This window comes from Canis lupus, chromosome 38, assembly GCF_011100685.1.
Source record: "Canis lupus familiaris isolate Mischka breed German Shepherd chromosome 38, alternate assembly UU_Cfam_GSD_1.0, whole genome shotgun sequence".
Classification (NCBI taxonomy): Eukaryota; Metazoa; Chordata; class Mammalia; order Carnivora; family Canidae; genus Canis; species Canis lupus.
In genome coordinates, this window is record NC_049259.1 from 4,252,754 (window position 1) to 4,278,613 (window position 25,860).

The 25,860-nt window shown below is 35.2% G+C and overlaps 1 long non-coding RNA gene across 8 annotated transcripts in view; it reads left to right on the forward strand.

Annotated features, from left to right (window-relative positions):
• Positions 1-25,860, forward strand: part of LOC102153439 — a 65,840-nt gene that overhangs the window by 20,021 nt on the left and 19,959 nt on the right. For 4 of the 8 annotated variants that reach the window (XR_005385617.1, XR_005385620.1, XR_005385618.1 and 1 more), the window contains 2 exons: positions 7,038-7,093; positions 24,226-24,348. This is a non-coding gene — a long non-coding RNA (uncharacterized LOC102153439). Of the gene's footprint in view, positions 1-7,037; positions 7,094-18,178; positions 18,274-18,489; positions 18,526-24,225; positions 24,349-25,860 lie in introns of all 8 variants that reach the window. The other 4 variants (XR_005385623.1, XR_005385624.1, XR_005385622.1 and 1 more) reach the window with 4 other exon arrangements.

A 25,860-nucleotide genomic window follows, 5' to 3' on the forward strand; every position in this document is an offset into this window, starting at 1 on the left:
GGGGTGGGATCCTGGTGACCCGGGATCGAGTCCCATGTCAGGCCCCCCGCATGGAGCCTGCTTCTCCCTCTGCCTGTGTCTCTGCCTCTCTCTCTCTCTCTCTCTCTCTCTCTCTGTGTCTCTCATGAGTAAATAAATAAAATCTTAAAAAAAAAAAAAAAAAAGATCCAACCTTGTAGAAACTCAGTCCCTGGCATTTCTGCCTTTGCCCAGGGTATAACTTTTTGTGGAGACTCATTGAGAACTTATGTAAAATGAAAGCTATCAGCCTGCCTGATAACCAGGATATAGTAGCATATATCTATAAATTATTGCCCATTCTATGGCCTTATTAATGAAGTTTGAGCCTTTAGTTGGCACAGAACAGAAACTGAAAATAAAAACGCAAGATGATTTGACAACATGTCACCTTGAACTAAAAGCTGCACTTTGCTTTGGTATGATTTAGGATATCAGCATCTCTAACTTATTGCAATAGACTTTAAAATGTTTTCCTTCAATTATTCATTTAAGAAAAGATTACTGAATGCCAATTATATGCTAGATATTGTTCTATGCATTGGGAATGCATTAGTGAAAAAAAGAGATAAAATCATTTAGTCATGAAGCTTACATAACTAGAGGGAGCAGAAAGATGATATAAAATAAACATAACAATTAGGTAAATTATATAACATTTTAGAGATTGAAATTAGATTAAAATAATAAAAAAGAACAGGGTACAACTCTTCCATTATGTTGGCTGGGAAAGTCAGAATAGACCCCATGAGAAGGTAAAATTGATCTAAGACTTGAAGAGGGCAAGAGTTTATTATTATGATGTCTGAGTGAAAATAGTCCAATCAGACAAAACAGCTGGTGCAGAGGCCTAAAACCTTGTATATTAAGGGATACAGAATGGTTGGAGCAGAGTAAGCAAGGAGGAGAATAGTATGAGTTGGGGAAAAAAGAGATATAAGAATTAAAGACTTTTTTTTTTTTTCAGAAGGTTTAGCATGGTGCTAATGATACCCAAGGTATTTAAGTGATATCCATTATTATGAACAAGAACCCTGGATGATAGAGAGTATACCAGTTGTCTATGGCTGTTGCAAAAATTACTACAAAATTGGTGGCTTAAAACAACAGAAATTTGTTTTCTCACTTTCTGCTGGCCACAATCAGCCCCTGGGCTGGAATCAAGGTGCCAGCCTTTTTTAGTTTCTGTGGCTGCTGCCACTCCTTGGCTTGTGGTCACATCTCTCTGATCCTCAAAGCCAGCATCTGCCCAACTCCCATGTTAGTTTTCACATGGCCTTCTCCTTTGTGTGTGTCGAATCTCCCTCTGCCTCTCTCTGTACTTATCCAGATGATCCAAAATAATCTTCCCATCGCAAATTCATTGACTTAATCACATCTGGAAGATCCTTTTGCCACATAAGGTAACAGTGACAAGTTCCATACTTTAGGGCCTGCTCTCTGTAGGGGCCATTAGTTAGCCTACCACAAGGAGTTATGGAATTAGATTATCACTGCAATTTTAGAAAGAAGAAAATTAACCTAAATTTCACCTATGAAATGTATTGAGACTATTGAAACTAACCGGAAGTCTTACTCGCCTTAAGGTAGATACTATCAGCTTACAAACTTTCTAGTAATTTTCGGTTTAGTTGATCACATGGTATTGTGGCCTTATAGAAAGGGTTAAACAATGTTCTAATAAAAGCCTGATTCCTGGAGCAAGAAATTTAGCTCTATAGGATCCCGAATTATCATTATTTCTAATCAGCTTCCCAGTCATTTCTCCTTTACCTATTAAAAAAAAAAAAAAAGCATGTGAAGTACAAGTTGATATTAGGAACCTTTTCAGTAGCTATAGCTGGTAGTTATGAATTTAACCTATCTTATTCTTGTAAATGCTTACAATTTAATCTTTATCCAAGCATACCACCAAAGAGTTTAAGATTTTACTTGATTTTGTTGGCCTTGGGCTTAAAAGACTGACATCCTGGTGCTTACACCCTATATACTACATAATGGGCCCTGCATTTGGAGGCATATATTGTTTCATTGACTTATCTTTAAGCAAAAATTATTCTAAAATAAATGCAGTGTTATACAGATGCATGTGTTATGAAAAACGATACTTCTCTGAAGTACTCCTGAAATGAATGAACAAAGGAATAAACTTAGAATGTACTGCTAATTCTATTTTTATATTAGACTTTCACAGGATTCTTCTCTTGTCAAGAGAGCCTAGGAATGTTCCAGGAAAAGCTTTATTATTCAGTGAGAGAGTCCAGAATTTAGCGTTACTACCAGAACAGATTAGCATATTGTATTCTGGTAAGACCTTTAGTCTTATGTCTTGACATGAACCTGTGAATATATACAGGATATATAGGGTATAGGATGCTCATCACCCTGCGATCCTGAGGCCATCAATGGCCTTGGAAGATGTCCTGGAGATTAAGCTCTCTGGCTCCACATCCCTGGCTCTGGAGCCATTATTTTCCTGTACTCTGAAACTCTTCATTGTGAGCACAGGCCTGCCCTTCTCTGCTTTCCAGAAACTTCACAAGGTAGCTAGTGGGCCAAAGAAAGAATTTTTTCTCTGCACTTTTAAGTTTTAAATGTAGTATATCATACTATTTAAATGCAGTATATCATACTATTTTTCAATTACTGTGTTATTTGATTGTCCACAAAATCTTTAACTGTTAATTGCCCTATAAAATCATATCTAAATCAAAAGGTGGTGGCAGCTAACTCTAATCCTCTTTACTATACCTATTATGAAATAGACTCCAGTTTCTTCTTTGTTCATAATTTACATTGATGCATGCATTTCTTCAATCATTTAAGCAGGGTTTGGTGGGAGTAGTAGAGGTCTAATTGTACATTTCTACAATCTCAGCAATTCTTATTGAGTCGTGTGTGTGACAAGAATATAGGCATATTTCTTTTGCATCATGCAGTTTCTAGCACAAAGGGACACTTAAAAGAATTGCTTCCTGATAACAGTGATTTTGCAAAGTAGCAGTCATTTGATTTAAGCACATGTAAATTCCACTTCAGTTAGCAGAACTAGAGATTTAAATGTAATCATTTTAAATGAATACAAATTCTTGGAAAATTCAAATTATCAAATGAATGACTAGAACTATCACATTGGAAAATTATGTGATATAACATTGATGTTTATGGCAGCTTTCATAATATAATTACAAAGTCAGTAGATGGCACTATTTGTTTTATTAATAACCACTGACCACTCCCTTTACTCATAAAAGGTATCAATGATAGTTTATGTTTAACAAAATTCCAAAATTGCTTATATCTATCTTACCAAATATATCGTTTTGATTTCTTATTATGATGGCTTTTTTGCCTTAATTTTATAGAACAATTTTAAATAAGGGCATGAACATTTTTTTCCCCAATGTTACCACTTTTAACTTGAAGTTTCAACCAGATATGAAGAAAAGGTTGTTATAAAGAGATGTCTTTTATTAAAAGGATTATTTTTTTTACTACTTATAAGAAATTGTAAACTGAGAATCTGAGATAGATCATCTAACATGTTCTGATCTTATAGAATTCATTTCAAGCTCCAAATCTGAACATTCGCACTAATTAATTTCCATATTGATTAAACAACAAAACAAAATACAACCCAAAATTTGTGCAAGTAAAATGATGGTGCATTTCATAGAAGACAAGTATATGTGGAGGAATCGGAAAAAATTGCTTTTATGAAGAAGTAGAGAAGTGCGAGGAACCAGAGGATGGTGCCTTTCATAAAAGACAACTGTATGGAGGAACCAGAACAAATTGCTTTTATAAAGAGTAGACGAGTGTGAGAAACCAAAGACCCATCCTATCATAAGCAAATGTGGTATTTTATATGAATGTAACAGTAAGTGATATAATTATACGTTAATTCTATGCATCAAAAAAATTATATGTGTCAAGTTGGTTAGGCTTTGGTCCTCGTTGTTTGGTCAGACACGAATCTAGTTGCTGCTGTGAAGGTGTTTTGTAGATGTGATTAACATTTACAATCTGTTGACTCTAAGAAGATCTCCCTTAGTAATAGGGATGGGCCTAGTCCAATCACTTGAAGGCATTTAGAGAAAAAAACTGAGGTTTCCCATAGAGAGAGGAATTTTGTCTTAGTCTGTAATAGAGAAATCCTGCCTGAGTTCCCAGCTACCAGCCTGCCATATAGATTTCATACTTGCCTGGCCCCACATTGTGTGAGCAATTCCTTAAAATCAATCTCTTTCTTTCCCTTTTTAATTGTGTTTGTACTGTTTGTTTCTCTGAAGAACCCTGATATATAATATAAATAGAAATTTATATTAATTCAATTATAAAACTTAAGAAGTCACTGTGTTTATGAAATAAGAGCTGGTAATAATGAAATGGGTAAGACTACATGCTGGCCAAAAAAAAAAAAAAAATTGCTGAATTTAAAACAATAATGAAGGGGCTGCCTGGGTGGCTCAGTTGGTTGAGCAGCCAACTCTTGATTTTGGCTCAAGTTGTGATCTCAGGGTGGTGAGTTTGAGCCTTGTGTGACAAGCTCTACACTCGGCAGGAAATCTTAAGATTCTCTCTCTCCCTCCCCCTCTTCCCTTCCCTCACCTCCCTGTCTCAAATGAATAAACAAACAAACAAATCTCAAAAAAAATAAAACAATAATAAAGGGAAAAAACACTGAGTTATTGATAGAACTAAAATATCAAATCAGGTGGAAGAACAGACATTAAAGTTGCCCACAAAAGTCGTTAGAAATGAAAATGGAAGTTTCAAAGTTATTAGAGAAGATGAAACATGGGGGATAGATCTAGGAGCTCCAATGTATATGTGATAAGATCGCCAAAAGAAAATGACTCCTTGACTATCAAGAAAAAATTATTCAGGAAACAAGTCCCAAAGATGGCCTATAGTCCACGAGAAGCAAAATGTTATTTACCGGCAGGGGAACAGACAGCAGGCAATCTCAGACATCTCAACAACACTAAGTGCCTAATGATAATATGCAATAAGAAAAACTGAGAAACATTAATGGGGACAGGAGAATGAGACAAGAATTATATATCCAAACAAAATATTATCCATGTTCAAGAACAAAGTAAAGATAGTCTTACTTATGCAAGGTACAGGACGGGCACTTGACTCTTCTTTGTTGCACCTGCTATTTTTGGTACTGTTGTAATCTGCTGTGTTCCCCAGATGAACCATTTCTCATCTGCTTCTTGAAGTTGTATTTATTGCTTCCTCTGTCTGGAACACTCTTCTTTCTTGTTCAACTTTGTAGAGCCTTGCTATTTTCAGATCTCACATAAAAAAGAAACAAAACCAAACCAAAACAAAAACCCCAACTCAGATTCTTCTGCATAGAAAAACCTACTCTGCTTCTAAAACCAAATGAGCTATTATTCCTCTTTGGTGATTTTTCCCCCTTTTCATTTTGTTTTTACTGAGGTATAATTTATATATCATAAAATGCGCCCATTTGTGTGATTTTTGAAAAATTGGCATATTCAAGTCATCATCACAATGATCAAAATACGGAACATTTCCGTCACACCCCAAAATTCCTGTTTAGCTATACCCAGGTAATCCTTCACCCCCATCTCAGGTAATCACTGATTTACTTTCTTTCATAGACATTATCTTTTCTAGACTTTCATGTAATTGGAAACATACAGCATGTATTCTTTTGCATCTGGCTTTTTTTGCTCAGCTAATGATTTTGAAATTCAAATATGTTGTCTTATCAGTGGTTCATTATATTTTATCGCTAAGTAGTATTCCATTGTATGAATGTACAATTTGTTTATCCATTTACAAATCTTTAACCATTTACAAATCCATTTCATTATGAATAAAGATCATACAAATATTTGCATTTGTATAGTCTTTTTGTGGACCTATGCCCTCATTTCTTTTGAGTAGGTAGGTAGGAGTGGAATTGTTGGTCTTATGGTGAGTATATTTTTCCTTCTTTTTATTTCCAACTATCCTATACCATTCTGTTTTAGGTGTGTTTTATAAGTATTATCGAGCAATGTGATTTTCAAGATATCAAATCTGAGCACTTGTCTTTTAACAAAGAGAATTTAACTTAGTCATATTCATTGAGATTATTGTGTTTAAGCTTATTGAAACCATTTTATTTTGTATTTTCTGTGTGTCATCATTTCCTCTCCCCTCCTCCATTCTGCATTTCTTTTCCTTTATTTTTTAAAATTTACATACAGTGAAATATACAGATCTCCAAGATCTCTAGTTACAATTTAATGCGTTTTGACAAATTATGCTTCTTTTTAAAAAAAAACAAACAAAAAACAACTTAGACTTCTCTTTTTCACTGCTCCCTGTTGGTTAGGGAGACATATATCCTATATTAGTGAGGATTAGGTTTGACTGCACAATTAAAACCAAATCCATGTGGACTTTTCCAACGTGGTGGCAAATGTGATCACTCAATTTTAAAGCTCATTTTACCTTAGTTCTCCCACAGCAAAATACAACTGTCCAGTAAAATTTCTGATTAATTATCTTGACTTCAACCACCCACCTTAAAACTAAGACCATGGCTAAGAGAATAAGGACATCCTGGTTGGTCCAACCAGGAGCATGTGTCCATTCAATAGTATTGGTTGGGGAGGAGGAGCCACAATCCAGCCCTATGACACTGATTTTCCCTCGGAGGAATTCTGTTGCTAGAAAAATGAAGACATCATTTTCAAACCTTCTTCTATCCATTAATATATACATTTTCCTAGAAAAACAATTATATACTGTTGTGGTTTATAACAGGCATCACAACATACCTGTTTTTGTAATTTTTCTTTCTCCTAAGTATCTCCTGGAGTTATTATCATATAAACAATATAACTCTCATTCTTTTTAAATCCTTATGACATGCCATAGTATAGACATATCATAATTCAAACCCTTTTAATGGATATGTAGGTTGTTTTGAAATTTTTAGTATTACAAATAGCACAATAAACATCCTTCCATATGCTTCTTGTGCATAGGTGTGACTGCTTCTTTACACATTTACATCACATGCTTTGTGCTGAAGTATGTTAAGGTAAGTTACCTGTAGGATGCTTATAAATATCCAATAAATAGGAATGAGTTCACAGAACATCTGTCATTTTTATTTTAATGGATCCTACCAAACTGTAGTCTAAAATGATTATATTTGTTTGTACTTCCATGAGCACCACAGGAATACCTATTTCTCCACATCCTTGCCATTTACTTGTTATATATACATACTAGATAGCCTTTTGGTCGGTCATTTGTCTTAATTTGGGTGGGATGCCTTGCACAGAAATCCATAATTGTAGTATTTTTAAACTTGCAAATCTTTTATTTTACATTTTTGCATTCTGCTTCTTACTAAGAAAGCTTTTTCTATCTAAAAGTCACCAACACTTTTTCAATATATTTTTCCTAATAATTCCATAATTAAAAAAAGTTTGGGCTGTTGGTCCACTTAAACATATTCTTGTGAATGGTGAGAAATATGAATTTGAATAATTTTTAGATAGCCAACTTGCCATTATAATATTATAACGATCACTTAGTATTACTGAACAACAGTCATGCCATTGACTTTTCAGTTTAATTCCACCTTATTGGCTTTGTTTTTGCCCAATTAATAGAGATATGAATTGACAGATTCAGAATTCTAGCACTTGCAGAATGACTGTAGACTATTCACCCTTCTAATACAATTTCTTCCTCCCACATATTTAAAGTACCATCTCTGTCATTTACTAATTCACCATAAATCCATACATTTGTGTACAGAATTTCTTGTTTCAGCAATCTATGTGTCTGTTCTATTATGTTTAAAACTTCTAATCTGATTATTTTATCCACTCTGCTTACAATTTAAAAAATCCCTCTGTATCTCAAAATCACGTATATGCCTTTTAACATCCCTACCCGCTCCTGCTTTTTGAATCTAAGATATGACTACAGACTGTTTTCCCCTGTTATTTTCTATCTTCTAGTCATAAAAACCTTCTGGTGGGTATCTGAACAGGACAAGTACATTTATTGCATGGAATACTCATGTCTCCATGTCTTCAGAAGCTTCTTATGCTTCATCTTTTATGCCTCATTTACTGGCCAAGCACCTATTTCTTTTTAAATATTAATTCAAACATTGGCACTTCTGGCCTTTCCTTCCTCTCCATCCCAATCAAGTAGAAAGATATTATTCTTTCCTCCTTTATGTATCCACCACCTTCTCCTGAGTACTGTATATCTTCATTTACATATTTCTCTCCCCAACATAATGAGTATCTTGAGGGCAGGACCATATCTCATTAAGTATGTAGTATGGACTGAATAAATATTTGTTCAGTAGGTTAATAGAAAAGATTGTCAAATTATACAAGCAATCACCAGAGCATCTGATTTATAAAATGATGCAACAAATTTTCAAACAAGACAAAATATCCTTTCAAAACAGCATCAAGAAGTGAGTGAACTTAACTGTACTCAATTAGCTCATAACAAAGCAAATGGGTGACTGGAATGATAATTCACACTACAACATGTTTAATGAACTAGTAAAAGATAAATTCAGTCAAAGGAAGCCAGACAACTCATCTTGGAAGAATTAGAACAGAGGGGCTCTATTATCATCTGGCATTCACTTGATGTTGTTTTATGTTCAGAAATGTAAATGGATAGGGACTCCAGGGATATTCCAGATTGTTCAAGTTTGGTGAAAAATAGGGAAAACGGGGCCTTTTTTTCCTCTTTGTAAAGAGTTAAATATTAGATCTTAAAACCCTGTCTCTAGAGCAAAGAGCAAAGACAACACAGCTTATTATTATGAATAGTAATCATAGCAGTTGCCAACTTTGATATTATCGTGTACTAGGTACTAGGAGCTATTTGATTTGTCATCAGTTAACTCTATAGGTGGTGATAGTATTCTCAGTTTATATGTGAGGAAAGTAGAAAATGGCTCCTCTCCTCTCTATGAGAGTCATTAAGTGAAACTCAGAGCACGTGACCAGTACGAGTGGAGGCTGATGCTTATATTCAGGCATTTTCATTGCAAGCCCACAGATCAGTAACTATGAAGTCTTGCACTCCAAAAATAAAAGTATATTGTGTAAAATCTATGCCAACAAAAAGAGAAATGTACAAAATTGCATTGTTAATTCATTACATGAATGATCAAAATTCATGATTTTTAGAATATGTCTAGAATAAAGAAATAGAACTTGAATATAGATTATAGAATACAAGTGGTTAATTGCTTAAGAAGAGGTAGAAAAACAGTATAGCAAGACTAGAAATAAAATAAAAAGGCTGTCAGTTTTGTGTTTAAAAATTCTCTCAGTAGATATAGTTTTAACAGAAATTTCTTTAAATATTCAAGGTTTGAACATTCAAGGTACAATTAATTTACTTGTAGTTGAAAATCTATCAGAACAAATAAGACAAGTGAGAACTTCTAATTGATTTTCATAAAGTCGGCAAATGTGACAGTGATAGAGCATAACAAAAGAAAAATAACAAATAACATTTCATATGGAAAGGGAAATAGCATATGCTTTAAGAAATATTCTTTAAAAAGAAACTCAAAACTTAATCTAGTTTGCCTGTTCTCCTTTATTCCTTAAAGGCTTACCTTTTGCTCATTGTACTTCTTTTCAACATTACTCCTCACATAATTGGAGGATCTCAATGTCTCTGTTAAATTGTCTGCTGGGAATTAAGATAGCCCCTTCTGTTATTTTATCATAAGCCTGGTCGCTACATATCTGCCAGTGAAATGCAAGGTTGGAGGGGGAGAGAAGCAGGAGCCATTATTACTCCATTGGCAACAGTGATAGGATGCCTGGCTTTTAGAAAATGGCAGACATAAAGATTTGCTTTTAGAAGTGAATTATCTGCTTCAGGGCTGTGAGGTTTTTGGTGAAAATTTCCTGTGATTCTAGCATTTCTGGACTTCTGAAATGATGTAGCTCATCCAACGGTTTTGCATGCCCCTAATTCTTTGTATTAAATCACATCTAGCCTAAAATAGCCAGAATGATTGATTTTTTTTGTTGTTGTTGTTACACTCTTGACTGTTATGTGTCCCTGAAGTGGTCCTTGCTAAAACATTTTAAAACATGATCTGACTTATTCAAATTTGAAGGTAATAATGATCTTGCTATCAGCCAGGGATGAATATTGATAATCCATTGCATGTTATGGAAAAATAGCTCATTAAATGATTGGATAGGGGCACCAGGATGGCTCAGTTGGTTGAGCACCTGCCTTCGGCTCAGGTCATGATCTCAGGGTCCTGGGATCGAGCCCCATATCGGGCTCCCTGTCCAGCAGGGAGTCTGGATCTCTTTCTCGCTGCTCATGTTCTGTCTCTCTCTCTCTCTGTCTCAAATAAATAAATAAAAGATTAAAAAAAAATTTTGGATATGTTTACCTCGAATAAAGTGTCTATTAAAGGCAAGGGTTGGGATCCCTGGGTGGCGCAGCGGTTTAGCGCCTGCCTTTGGCCCAGGGCGTGATCCTGGAGATCCGGGATCAAATCCCACGTCAGGCTCCTGATGCATGGAGCCTGCTTCTCCCTCTTCCTGTGTCTCTGCCTCTCTCTCTCTCTCTCTCTGTGTGACTATCATAAATAAACAAAAATTAAAAAAAGTAAAGGCAAGGGTTTTGGAGAGCAATAGCTTCTGCAATATAATTTTATTGTGGAAATGACTATAAGAACTTGTGGGGGGGCTGAAATTTCTCATTACATGAGAGAACTAATGGGAAAGGAATAACATTCTGGAATTTTATCCTTTATAATAAACTGGTAAATGTAAGCAAAGAGTGTTCCTGAATTCTGTGCTCTATTCTAGCAAATTATCAAACTGGAAGAAGGCATCAGGGGAACCCCAACTTATAAACTGTCACTCAGAAGTGCAAGAGTTCCAAGAGTTCTCAGTGGTGTCTGACATGGGAGACAGTCTTTGGAGATGGAGCCTTTTTCTGAGACCCTTTTATGTAGGGTCTGCATTAATTCTGGGTAGCTGGCATCAGAATTAAATAGAATTGTTGGATACCCAGTTGGTGTCTGGATAACTGGAGAACTGGTTGATGTGAGGAAAAAAAACAACAACACCCATTTGTTGTCAGGAGTGTTATGAGTAAAAACAGACTGAATGCCATCCTATGAGATGTGTTACAATCCTCTGACCTAGCACTGTTCCTCCTGACCTAGAGGATGTTCCTTCTCCCATAATTATGGATCTAGAAACCAACAAGTAGAAAAGTAGCAGCTCCCTCATCCTTATATTAATATGTCACAAAATTTTGTGTCCCAGTTTTGCAATATTGGTTTCTACTAGTTTATCATTCTTGGGTGATGAGAGAAAGACAATTCCCTCTGGAGACATAATGGTTCCATCTGAGGAAAAGTTTTCATACAGGTGTTTTATGTTTCTCATTCTTATGAACAAATAGACCAAAAAGAGGAATACTGAACAAGGTGAGATGAGTAGCCAGGTTGTCCCTTATACAATATGGGTAGGCAGAGTTTTGAACCCAGAATATTATTTCATAGCGATTGTTCATTATTAATCAGAGCCTATAGCAACCCAACACATACAGGACCAGTAAAGGATATTCGAAGTTTCATGAATGTGTGATGTGGTTTAAAAACATGATCAGTTGTGGTGCTGAAGGCAAAAGAGAGATCAAATGAACAGTGGAAGAATAAAGTTATCAGTTCAACAGTATGCTGGTGACCAGCTGCAGAAACAAAACTGTAGTAGCTATGTGTATTTATCTTTCTTAATCATTTGTAAATAACAAATCGACTTGTACAAACAAATGCCTATTTATTTTCCTCTCCTTCTATAACTGTTTCATATAAAAGATGTTGTTTGTGAACAATCATACAATTAAGTCTTAGATTATACTATATTAAAAAATTAGTTGTATCTGAAGGATAATCACAACTCAGATGGATAAAGTTACAAATGGGAATTTTCCCCTTCCTTTTGTTCTATGTGAAGGGCTTCATTTTAGCAAACATAGTTGTATTACACTATGTGGGAAGCATAATGCTGCAGTTTGGGTTTAGTTGAGTATTATAAAGTGTAGTATTCTGGATATTTATTAGGAAATACTTTTTGGATCAACATCTATGGAAGAGAAAGAGAAGAAACAAGGTGAGTCAGAGGGAAAAGTTGAGTTGCGATGGTCAAAGGTCAGCTCCCAGTATGAGCTCTGGAATGGGCTATTAGAATCATCAGATTGGCTCAGGGTCACCTGGACTTTCTCCCTCCGTGATAATCCCCTGGGTATCCATTGCCCCTCAATGGACAGAATATTGAGTAAAGCAACTCTCTGCCACAGAGGCAATCCCTGAAAAGCCTCATAGCACTCACAACATCAGGGCAACGATGTTTGACTTTGAAATGGAGGGGACCTGAGTAACGGGGCTCTACTCCATGTGTACCACACAGGCGGTTGCTGGTGTGGTTGTTTAAATTTAAATATGCATTCAAGGCTATGATGGAAGCATAGCCAAAGGGGTAAACTGTACCTATTTTTCTGTTGGCAACTTAGCACCATTTAGTCCTTATGCTTTCTTGTCTGTTGCTGGATCTGGAAGCTTGAGAACTACCTTCTGCCAATTTGAGGAAATCACGTGAGAATTTGAACGTTGGAAGAGAAGCAGAACAACCATAGCTTCTGTGGCTGCAGCAGACAGATGGGTGAATTTTGTAGGATGTGAGGTTTTGCCAGTGGCTCCCAGCTATTTTCCTGAAAAACACCCACTTTCATACTGAAGCTGACTGAGAATATTGGTGAGAATTGTCTGCAATTCCTGATTTTTTTGATTTCTTGATGCTTCCTTCCCCAGTCCATCCTTTGACAATAGAAATAAGTTTCTATTTCTCTGCATTAAACAGATTTAAGTTCAAAGTACTAGAGAGATTTGCTTCTGCCTGCCTCTCTGCCCTTCTGATCTGTTAAATTACCTTAGTGACTCACCCTTTGTCATCATCAGCTGCAAGCTTTCAACAATATCAATGTAAAATAACCCAGTTTCTGACACCAAACTCCTTAATTTCCAGCTATATTCTTTTAGTTATGGCACAATGACTCCAACTAATAAATGAATTAAGCAGAATTGACAATCTACCAGTCTTCCCACTACTCACTTATGTTCTTATATTTTATTTAATCAGTTAAGAATTCACAGTCCATTGTCATAAGATTTACTTACATTTGCCTTTGGCTCCTTTACTTCTCTCTCGCTTAAAAATCCCAAACCTGATTGAATCTACCTCTCCTGGGGGAAATCCACATGAAATCAGATCAAATCCATGACCAACAGTCTCAAATTTATTCTTACCCTTACCAGTAAATCCTAGCACATTTTCCAATCTCCTGCATTATTATTTTCTATTTTCTGCTCCTCCCTTGGATCTGACATAGTTTCTCATCTATCCTCATTCTTCACAGAAAATGTAGGCAACCCGAAGGGAATTTTTCCCTGCTGCTTCCAACATGCCCCTGACACTATGATCTGGACCCCTCCCATCCTTCCTATTGTCCTGTTACTATGGATGAACTGTTTATATTTTGATCAAAGGCAAAACTTTCCATGTGTGTTCCAGGTTCCATCTCTTCCACTTGCTCATGACAGAAAGTTCACTGTCTCTGTTCTGTGTCATTGTTTTCCTTTTTGTAAGAATGATACATAAGGATCATGCACAAAAGCATGACAAATGGCATTAATTTCTCCCATCTTATAAGCACAAATGCTCCTCTTTTTACCTCACAAGTCTTCAGTTACCATCCCATTGCTCTGCTCTTATTGATAAAAAAACTTCTTGATAGTGTTTGTACCATCTTATGTCTCATTCCTGTCCTCCTTCTTGCTCCACTATGGGGAGTGAGGGGTGGGGAGCAGTTGAGTGCGTGTGTTTGTGTGTATGCACGCATGTGTGCTTTTGTGTGAGAGAGACAGAGAAAAGGATCACAAACGACTTCCATGTTGTTAAATCCAATGGCTATTTCTCTGAAGCTGACTGAGAGTATTTCTCAGTCCTATTTCATTCATCTTACCTGCTGCAATTGTCACAATCCACCCCTGTTCATTGAAACCCTGCCTATACTTGCTTTGTAGGTAGCATTCTTACCCCTCCAGGAAACTTTTTTTTTTTTTTTTTTTTAAATAAAGGCTGACTATCTCATGCAGGGCCTCATTTGGATGTGTCTGGAGTCTGACAGACTTGGCTATCCTACCTTTTCCTACAAATGGACCTTCAGAGCTTGTTTGAATGCTTGGGTAGGGTAACACAGCTTCTTGTGTACCTTTGATCAAAGAATAGTCGTCCTCTATGGAGGAAGGCTATCTTCTTCCACTTCGGGATGGATGCATGTGGAGTGATGAGAGAGCAAGGGGACACCTGCCTAGCTAAACAGATCAGCTGAATCAACCTTGGCAATCAGTGAGGTGACAGGTGTCACAGCCAGATTTCTCTCACATCCTATGAGACTCTAAACATTCCTAAGTCTTCTCTACCTACACTGCTACCATGATGATGTCTTCCAGTTTAAACACTGTCTATATGGTAATGACTCTCATATTTAAATCTCCTGCCCAGACCTCTGCCTTGAGCTGTATCTAGCTGTTCACAATGCATCTGCATTCAGATGAGAAGCTTCTCAAACTTGTTTAGAACTGAACTGATCCCCACCTATGACAAACTTGCTTTTTCCGCCTGCTTTATTCCTATTACGTAAATATCAACGGTATCCTATCTAGTTGTTCAGCCAAAAGCCTAAGAGGTTTTTTGACTTCCTCTTTTTTTCTTTCATGAAACACCAAGTACAATCTCTCTCTCTCTTTCTTTTTTACAGATTTTAAAAATTTATTTATTTTTTATTCATTCATTCATTCATTCATTCGTTCACGAGAGACACAGAAAGAGAAGCAGAGATGTAGGCAGAGGGAGAAGCAGGCTCCTGCGGGAACCCAATGTAGGACTTAATCTCAGGACTCCAGGATGACGCCTGAGCCAAAGGCAGCTGCTCAACCACTGAGGCACTCAGGTGTCCCCCAAACACAATCTCTTAGCAAATTCTCCACTTCTCAATATCTCTACCTACACCACCTCAGCCAAGTCTTCATCGTCTCTTACTTGGATTACTGCAATAGCTTTTGCCTTTCTTTCATCTCTTTTAAGGCAACCTTTTAAAAATATAATGCAAATAATGCCCACTTTTAATCAAAATCCTATGGATGATTTTGAATCCATACAGCTTCTCAATGGGCCTTACCCGATAATCTCCTCCCATCCCCGCTGCCCATTTTAAGAACATTTTTTTTTAAAGACTTTATTTATTTATTCACGAGAGTCACAGAGAGAGATAGATGCAGAGACACAGGCAGAAGAAGAAGCAGGCTTCATGCAAGGAGCCTGACGTGGGACTCGATCTTGGGTCTCCAGGAGACTCTGAGGTGAAGGCGGCCCTAAACCACTGAGCCACCAGGGCTGCCCTTAAGGACATTTTTGACTTCATCTCTCACTCCTCTCTTCTAAATCAGTGGCCTCTTGCTGTTTTCAGAATGGACCAGTACATGTCCTTTCCTTTTGTTATTGCATGGCTTGTTTAATCACTTCTTCATGCAAATATTTCCTTCTCAGTCATAGTTTTTCTGTCCATTCTGTTTAAAACAATGAAACACATGCCATTCCTGGCACTTTCAATTTCTTTTCTCTCTTAATTTTTTCTGCACAGCATTTAGTACCATATGACCTACTATCATTTGACTTACTTATTGCTAGTATGTCTCCCCTAGAACATAAGCAACATAAAGCCAGGGATCTTTACTATTTTTTTTCACTGTTAATATTCTTATCACACATATACTATTGCTTTTAACCATAATAAATTCACAAATATTTACTGAACTAATAACTTTGTAAAATAAATTTATCAAAGAATAAAACTATTTGATTATATCAGTCAATTCCTCCCCAAAAATTTAGGACATTCAAAATATTTATATATATTTAAAGATTTTACTTATTATATATATATATATATATATATATATTGATTTATTGATTTGCCAACATATAATATATTTTTAAAGATTATTTATTTGTTTGAAAGAGATAGAGCATGGGTCCGTGCACAAGAGTGGCAGGGGGAGAGGGAGAAGGAGAAGCAGACTTCCCACTGAGTGGGGAGCCCAACCCTGGGCTTGATCCCAGGACCCTGAGATTACGACCTGAGCCAAGGTAGACACTTAACTGACTGAGACACCCAGATGCCCCTAAATAAAATATTTAACTATATTGATAAATAATATGATTAAAAAAACACACATACTCAAAGAATAGGATAGAGAAGAAAATAAAAGTGAAAATAGATTAGAGAAACATAATGTTCAGTATGACCAAATTTGTTGTGAAAAGAGTTGAGAGTTGCAGAAAGTCTATGTGATATTAATAGCACTGTCCTCTGGTTGATGAAGTTAAGGTTAATTTTTGTATTTGGGGGGCACAACTGAGTGACTCAGTCAATTAAGTGCTTGCCTTCAGCTGGTGTCATGATCCCGGGGTTCTGGGATGGAGCCCGGTGTCCAGTTCCTTGCTCAGTGGGGAACCTGCTCCTCCCTCTCCATCTGCCACTGCCCTGCTTGTGCTCTCTCTCTCTCTCTCTGTCTTTGTCAGATCAATCAATCAATCAATCAATCAATATCATATTTTTTGTATTTCTCTTAAAAATTAGTATTTTGAAATTTTCTAATATAAAGTTATTATTTTTAATTTCAGCAAAAAGGTAGTACATTGTGTTAACCAAAATTTAGTGAAAGTTGCTTTCATTTTTCCTCAGCTACCAGAAAGCACAGAGAAAAATCAGTTACCTAGTTCAGTAATTTGCTCCTCTCTAGTGATGGGTATCAGTCTGTAGATTGTTTTGTTTCTATTTGGCAATAAACATAAAGTTTTGCAATATGCTTTCAGATGTAAGTTACTTTAAGTTCTCTTAACTGTGGTTAAGAGAAAATAAAGTATAGACCATCCTAATAGAAATGACATTCTTGCTAGCCCTGCAATCATCTCAACAGATTCATGTACTGCCAATTGTGTGTTAAGCATATATAGATTGTCTGCTCTGTGTATTATCTATTGAAAGGGCTATTGCTAACCATACTGCATACTTCCTGGACATCTTTCTTATCATTTAGATAGTGTGTACACAGAGAATGCAAACTAATTTTAATGTGCACTGAAGCAAAATATTACCAGGAAGGTGAAGCTACTAAAATATATAGCATATAAATTGTTTGCAAGCATTCATGACTTTCTGATTACCAGGCATTCTGGATGTTCCACGCTACTGCACCTCCCCATTAGTATAGATAACTGAGAGATGAGCATTATGTTGGAAGAAAATAAAAAAGAACTTATTTTTACTTCCATCTCATCCAAGAAATAGTCATGCTTGCTTCGAGGTATTCAGAAGGAAAACAAGTCCACCTTTTTGAATGCATTCTACACCACACACCTACTGTATTCGACCAAAGCTGTGGCTGAAGTTCCATGAGTGCTCCTAAAGCACCCAGAAATTTTCCTATTAATTTTTTGTTTAATGTATACTTTCCCCTATGAGATTATAGAATCCACAAAGGTCATAGATTTATCCATTTTGTGTCTGAGGTCTCTGAATAGATGTCACCATGCTTGGCACAAAGGGTACACAAAAATACTTGTTAAAATACACCTGTCTGCATTTGTATGTGCACAAGCACATATATATATACACACAGGTACACACACCTATGCTATCCAAGGTCATCATGTGTTTTGTAGAATTTCTTAAGAAGTTAATACGTTTCTCTGAAAAAAAATTGAACTACTTCTTCATAATTGCAGCCCTCGCTAGAATGTAGAACATAATAAAATGGTTTATATTAATATTATTGTTTGCTAAGGAGAAGATGTTTTTCCTCCTTCTATAAAAACAATAGTGTGGGATGTATACCATAATTTTGTAATGCAAATAATCTGTGTCCTAAAACAACCAGTGATATCCTGAAACGGGTTTCTAAAATAGAGCGAAATATCTTTCCCTTCAAAGGTAGTTCATGAATTAATATGTTTCATTCGCTTAGCACGGAGTCTTCTACACCAGCTTCCTGGATAAAAGTGATTTTAAACCCTGGCCTTGGACCACTGGATTAGGCTTCATCAAAGAAAAGTAGTTGAGGTAGGAAGGATATATACAGTAGTTGTAATGTGTCCTCTTTCAAACCCTAGATTTCCACCTTCCAAATTTAGAAGTTTAGCAGCCAAGTCTCTGACTCAGTTCCTCTTATACTCAATTATGATGCATTTCTTTATCCTTAAAACCTTGTTTAACACTTATTTTGGGTAACAAGTTTTTTTTTTTTTTTTCCGCTTGCCTATTTCAATTTTAAACGAGACCATTTCTATGAGACTCCTGAAGAATACAGCATCGGTAGGTAATGCTATTTTTCTTTGCCAATTTCTGTGGCATCTTTGTGGTGGTGAAATGCATCTTTGGTGGGGGGACTCAATTGCTAGAGAATTCCAAACCTTTATCTCTAGGTTACTTCTATTACTGAAGTAAGTGACCCTACAGTAGAATAAAAATCAAACCTAGTTTATAGTCTTAAGGCCGTAGGAGGTTAAATTAATTCACTTACCAGGTCTGCTCCAGCATTTGTCCCTAGAGAATTTTTCCCGCCACCACTTTCATAATATTATTTTTCATTGTCACTGAGTGCAATTATTTTTCACGTTAGTCATTTCATCAGTGCAAGGGAAATATGCTCATGCTCCTTCACAGCTCTTTCCTGAGTGACCTGACTGCCTACATGTCTTTTCATTTTATGGACTCAGGAAACGGATTGTAGAGAGAAATGTAAATGGTAAGATTTTGGTCCCCATCTTAGTTGGCTCCTGGAGGCAGCAACTTCTCTCCTTCTTTATTGTCTCCTGCTCCTCCTTCACTTTTTGCTACTTATTTCCCCTTTTCATGGACTTTTACCCAATAAACTTTAATTTCTTCCCTAAATTCTCCCAAATATTTCCATAGCTAAATGTTCCATACATTGTTGGGTTTGTTTTTTTGGTTCTTGCTTTTTAACTCTAATTGAATGCTCTGAGCAGGGATATCCTTTATCATAACAGAGTGATCAATTCAAGGGTATTTTTTTTTTTTTTTGTCCAGGCCTATAGAGCCACTTTATCTGACTATATAGCAAAACTATGGGCTACAGATCAAGCATATGAGTATCCAAATAACTCCTAGAGGATAGGAGCTCCAATTCCACTGCTAAATATACAATTTTCATCTCTTGCCTTGCTTTTTGCCATCAAGAATTAACTATATTAAAAGGATATTCTTGACAGTTTCCCAATAACAATTCAGCCTTCAACCCAGGAAATCCCATCAATAGATCACATAGACTGCTTTGTGGTGGCTGGGAGAGATTCAGTGGTTTAGGCTATGCAGCTAACAGTGCAGGGAGATCTTAAAAGATCTCTATCCTTGACACTATGGATAAATAATATGAATGCTCCTGAACCTCCTTAGAGAGTACTCTTGAATATATCACTTCTTTATAGTTCAACCTTGTTATGAAATCTTTTTACTCCTTGAAAGTCTCTCTGACACCACTTAAGACAGGATCAGAATTCCTAGTCTAAGAACCATCTGAAGTCCTTCAGGGATAGTTTGGACCAAATACAGTAGGAACAAGCAAGAAATTGTCTTTTGAGTAGACTACAATAGATAGCTATATATCCAGTTCAAAGTACAGAAACATTTCACTGAGAAGACCTACCAGTTTCTACCAAAGGTCTCAGTCTGTGTAGATACTGATATTTCTAATATCGATAAGAAGTTAGATCATAAGGACCTCTATAACAGCCTTTGCCACTGACCTTTCTGTAAGTGTTAACCAAAGCTATAAGGCTATACCAGTTCCCTTTGGCTTGTGGCTCATCTTCTGAGTCTTTACCTTAAGTTGGAGACACCAACATATTTAGTCCTGGATAGTCTACGTTAAATTCTAGGAATGGTCTACTTTATACATTGACCAATAGAGCTCCTCAAAGGTGATTCATGATCATTAAATTGCTGGCCTCAATCATTTATTTAATCAGAACAAAGATCTCTTGTTTCTTGTTGCCCTCCTGGAGCTCTGAATTGCTTTAATGTTTACTAACAACAACAACAACAACAACAACAACAACAAAATAAGCAGTTTAAACTTTCACATTTAGCATGGTAAACTGAAACTGAGTGGGAAGAGTCTTGGCTAACACCCTTACTTAAAAAAGTAAAGGCAACCTACTCCATTCATACATTATATCTATATCAATTATGTACTTAATTAAAAGGAAGTACCATCACTGGAATATTTCCAATGATGCTTTCCAATTCCTAACTTAATTCCCACCTTGGTTTCCTCCATCCTTGCATTGCCATACCCACCTAGTTTCATATTAAGATCTTTTAGGTTACCTCTTAGGATTTTAACAATCCTAAGAAGTTTTGCCTTGCAGTTTCAGGCCACTTGTATGTAGCCTTAGACTCTCTTCCCCTATTGTTGAGCATTCTCATGTCAGCCTCAACATTGTTTTGTTGTTGCTTGCTTCTTTGTTCAGTTTTCTTAAAACTGTTGTTTTTCTAGATCATGACCCTTATTATTGGATTTGAATTCCTCCAGACCATGGCAAATAGAACAAATAGAGAATTAGAATAACAGAATACTAACATTAACAATTTTATATATGACTAACACAAGTATCTATAAAAAATTAAATTCTTCCCTCAGATCATATACAAATACTGATTTCCCATTGATTAAAGTCTTACGTGTAGGAAGCAAATTATTAAGTCATTTAGAAGAAAATGTAGAAAATATATTTAAAACATATATTGGGATATTAAAAATCACTCATCCTAAACTTCCAGCTTAGAATTATATGGCTCAAACATGCAGAGAACTAAGCCTTTGCTACAGTCAAAAATCCATGCTGGGGCTTCTCATCACTCTCCATTTTTTTTTTTTTAATGTTCCAGCTTCTATCTTGATGTCAACCTCTGTGTTTAATTAATTTTAATGACCATTCAAACTATGTAATTCTATTTCCAAAATCCTATCTTTTCATTTCCCTGACTTTTCTCCATCAGGAATCTTTACCTGATGTTCCCTTAGCCTCCCACTTCCAGTGTCATATCCTGGACTATTTTATGTCTAGTAGCTATCATTTCAAACATGCCATTCTGAACATTATCTCTAAAACTCATCCTTTCTGCTTTTTCCCACCGTTTCATACCATCATGATTTCACTTCCCTTTTGAAATCAAATTTTATAGATAATAATTACTATTTTTCACATGTTTATATTTTCAACTTTTGACCCTTTCTCACTTATACTATTAAGCAATATATTCCCCTGGTTAATTATGAAAGTCAAAACTATTGTAACTCAAGAAAAATAAACAATCTGAAATTCATGATTATCCTTATAACCCACTCTTATCAGGCCTCAGCCATCACCAACACATTACTGGCTTAAACTGCAAGTAATATTTTCAAACCAGGCACTTCTTACCACTTACCATGTTACAACTAGTCTGAATTCTCTCTAGAATAGTGCAATATTATTTTTCAAGATTTTATTTATTCATGAAAGACAGAGAGAGAGAGAGGCAGAGGGAGAAGCAGGCTCCATGCAGAGAGCCCGATGCAGGACTCGATCCCGGAGCCAAAGGCAGATGCTCAACTGCTGAACCACCCAGGTGTCCCTGCAACATTTGTCTAACTGGTTGGTCATTTACCTCTGTACTCCTTCAAGTGCTTTCTCCAAATGACAACATGAGTTAAAATGTAAGTCTGATAAAAAACTGTTAATGGCTTCTCATCTCTCTCAGAGTAGAAGTTAAAGTTCTTATACAGGTGTATGAAAGCCAGTAGGCCTCATATACAGATATATAGGAATCATACAAAGATTGTTCTCATCAGTATTATTTGTAATGCTAGATACAGGGCAAATAGGATGGTCTTTAGACATCTACATTATTACTCCTTTTTGCTTCAGGAGAAGAAATCATTGCATTTGGTTAAGTTGGAAATGTACTGGTCATTATTTAACCCAACCCCAAAATAGGTATGAAGTAATAAAAGTAAAATCTCTAAGCTGTTGAATCTAATGTTAATAACACAAGAAGAAACATGGTGGCAGTGAGGGTCATCTCTTTTTATCTCTGGTTGACCCTGGCTTTCTCTTTCTCTAGTAACAAAAAATGGATTATATAATCATATTCACATATTGGCATAGACATAACACCGGAGGAGAACATAATACTGAAAGAAACAGATTCAAGAGAGTAGACAGCTTTGTGCATACAATAATATTAAATTTGTATTTTCCTCTTTTCTTTTCATCTATCTCAATATGATATTTTACATATAGTAAATATTCAATAAAAAAGAAAATAAAATTCTCTGGATATCATCATACATAAATTGCCAGATTGAGTATTTCTAAGCTTCATGAGATACTGCTTATTATAAATAAAAGTATAATATTTGGAGCCATTAGACATAGACTTGAATCCTTGTTCTGAAATGTACTAGTCATGTTTTCCACTTTCTCTAGACCTCTATGACTTCATTTGTAAACTAACATACATTACACTGATCGCCATTGAAAGATTAATGTGCAGTAAATGACTGGCAAACAATAAATACCCCCAAATTGGAGCTTGTACAATCATTTATAAATAAAGAAAACATACTCTTTCACACAGATTTCATGCTTTGGTCCCCTCACCTTTAGCCTGTACTATATACAGACCTACCAGATACTGTTTCAGATTTTTGTTTTGATGAACACTGGGTGTTATATGCAAGTGATGAATCACTGTATTTTACTCTTGAAACTAATATTACACTATATGTTAACTAATTAGAATTTAAATAAAAAATTGAGATGTTAAATTTTTTTTAGTATGACCTGCTATGTTAGTGCATTGCATTTGAACATCATATGTAATATTGTTTCTGTTTTCCCACCATTATATTGTCCTATGATTCTAGCATATTTTGGTTTCGTTTTAGTGGTCATTGCATAATACAATAAAAAGTGTTTTAAATGCTGAAACATTATAAACCCTAAATTACTGATAGCTATTATTATTATATCCATGTGATTCATTTGTAAGACATGATATTAGTCAACTGAACCCTAAACTTGAAATCACAAACTGTACAAGGAATAGTAAAGAGAATATTTATTTGTCACTGTTATATAACACAATCAAAGCACATTTTATTTTCCAAGGTTATATTTAAATAAGTTATTGGCATATTTTATTTTAAAGATAACTCTTTGGTACTTGATACTCTGAAAACATGAAACATTAATGTTATTAGAAAAATAATAGTCATCATCAGGAATCTCACATAAAAATTTGTTATAATCATTAAATGATAGTTGTTGATCTATAGGTTTGTTGTTGATCATAGGTTTACTTACAATATCTTTAAAATATTATCCTTTTAATGCCTCAAAAATAAACATAAACATAAAAGGTAATATTATAGATTGCATTACACATGCTTTTTAAGCCATACATAAGATATCCATTGTATGTACATTCATATATATATATATACATGTAGTATACACTACATTTATATACTATTTATGTCATATATAGAAAGCATGTGTACACAGTTATATATAAATTTTAAATGTCTAAGCATTAAGTTATATACATATACAGGGCTTTTCTAAAATATTTCAGCATATATTATATGACAAATGAGTTCTCATTTTGTATGTGGTGAAATAATCAGGAAAATAAATTTCATGGTTATGCACATAATGCTTATATATACATTATTGCTTATGTATTTAAAATTAGTTAGAAAACAAGGATGCAATTCATTTCTTTTTTTTACAGTTATTTCAGTTAAACCATTGCCAGTATTTGAGAGAAGTTCCTTTTTTTAATTTATGGAAAAGTTTATCATAACATAAAAATACATTTTGTTTATATAGCTTTAGAATAAACGATGGTAACTTTCATACACCATTTAGAAATGGTTGCAACTGCCTGCATTCTGAGTTTCTTCATGAAATACACATATATTTTTTCCTTCTTTCTTCTCCATAGGGGCAAAAGGACTATAAATTTACCATCTGCTCTAAGACTTTTTGGCCATAAAGACCGCAGTTAAAACTATGTTAATAGCTCAGTTCAGACAAGAATGATTCCTTAATTTTCATGTCTTATAGGGTAAGTTAATTAAATCCATTAAGGCTATTTTATCACTCCATAGGCTACTCAGGTTTTTGTTTGCTTCCATCTTATAATTCCAGACTAAATTCTACATATCTGTTATTTTCATAATTTCATTTCTACTAAGCCTGTTTTTTGTAACATCCTGTTTCACATATTTAAAAGTTAAAATAAGTTTTAAATGGTTTAAGAGGCAGGTTGTTACTAAGATTAAAATTGTTTTGATATTGAATAAAAATATATATCATTGAGGAAAATAATGCATCTAAGAGTCTGTTTATGTCCAGTATCATGCTGAAAGCATGTGCATAAAGGAGTATACATATGACCACAAAGATGGAAAATTAAATTCTGGAGCTGCGTGATCTTTACTTTGACAAATCCATAAAATGCCCAAAAATACACTGTAACAAGCACATTATAGGGCATACTTATAAATACTTACAGGGAAAATATTGTCAGTCTTTTGTCCTTAGTTTCTGGTTTAGTGTTGAGCACAGAGTAAGATGTTCATGCTTTCAGTTTTGAGCAGAGTGCTTTGGGGAGATAGAAAAGTGACAAAATATGTTTGGGAACATGGGAAAGGCTTATTGGAAGAGTTTTATTGATTAATAAAATTTGTCAGGTTGAAAAATAAAGGAACGCAGATATGTCAAAAAAACCCGCAGGTTATTCATGTAGTGATTCCCTAAACTTATGAGTGACTCAGAAGTTAATGAATAATTCTGCAGGATATTTTAACATTTCAAACCAAAAACTCATTCATTTATTCAGTTGATAGGTATTTATTGATTGCTGACTATTCAGCCTGAGGATATGGTGGTATTCAAGATATATTGAGTCTATCATGTAGTAAGAAAGAATAAAAGGTAGGTATAGTGTATGATATAGGTAAGGATAAGATGGTATAGGAGCACATAATGGAGCATCCATTCAAGTCCTGACAGAAAAATTTCTCAGTAAAATAGGTATTTAAATTAAGGTCTTTAAAATTGTTAAATGCAAAAGCATACACAGGTTTGATTTCATTTGTATAAAGTTCGAAAAAGATGAAGCGAACTGTTGGAGGGACGCATGTTTATGTTGTAAAACTATAAAGCAAAGTGAGCAAGGAAATGATTACTACAAAACTCAGGATATGAGTTTTCTGTAGCATTGAGGGAGAGGTCTATGATTGAAGAGAAAACATGAAATCTAGAAGGTTTTTGGAGTGTTGGCAAGATTCTATTTCTTGACTTATGTAGTGTTACACATGTTTTCATTAATAGGGATTGATTATAATTCATAGTTATGTTGTATGCATTTTTGCATATGTTTTTAAATCTTTCAATAGAAATTTTAGAACTAGAACACAAAGGAGGCAGAAATAGAAACAAATCCAAGTCCAGTTATATTAGTGATCCCAAATGAATGGTATTAAAATTTCTACATTAAGAAAATTCAGCTATATATTTTTTCCTTCAAGAGATACTCCAATGCATATAAACATGAAAGGTTTGAAGTTATGAT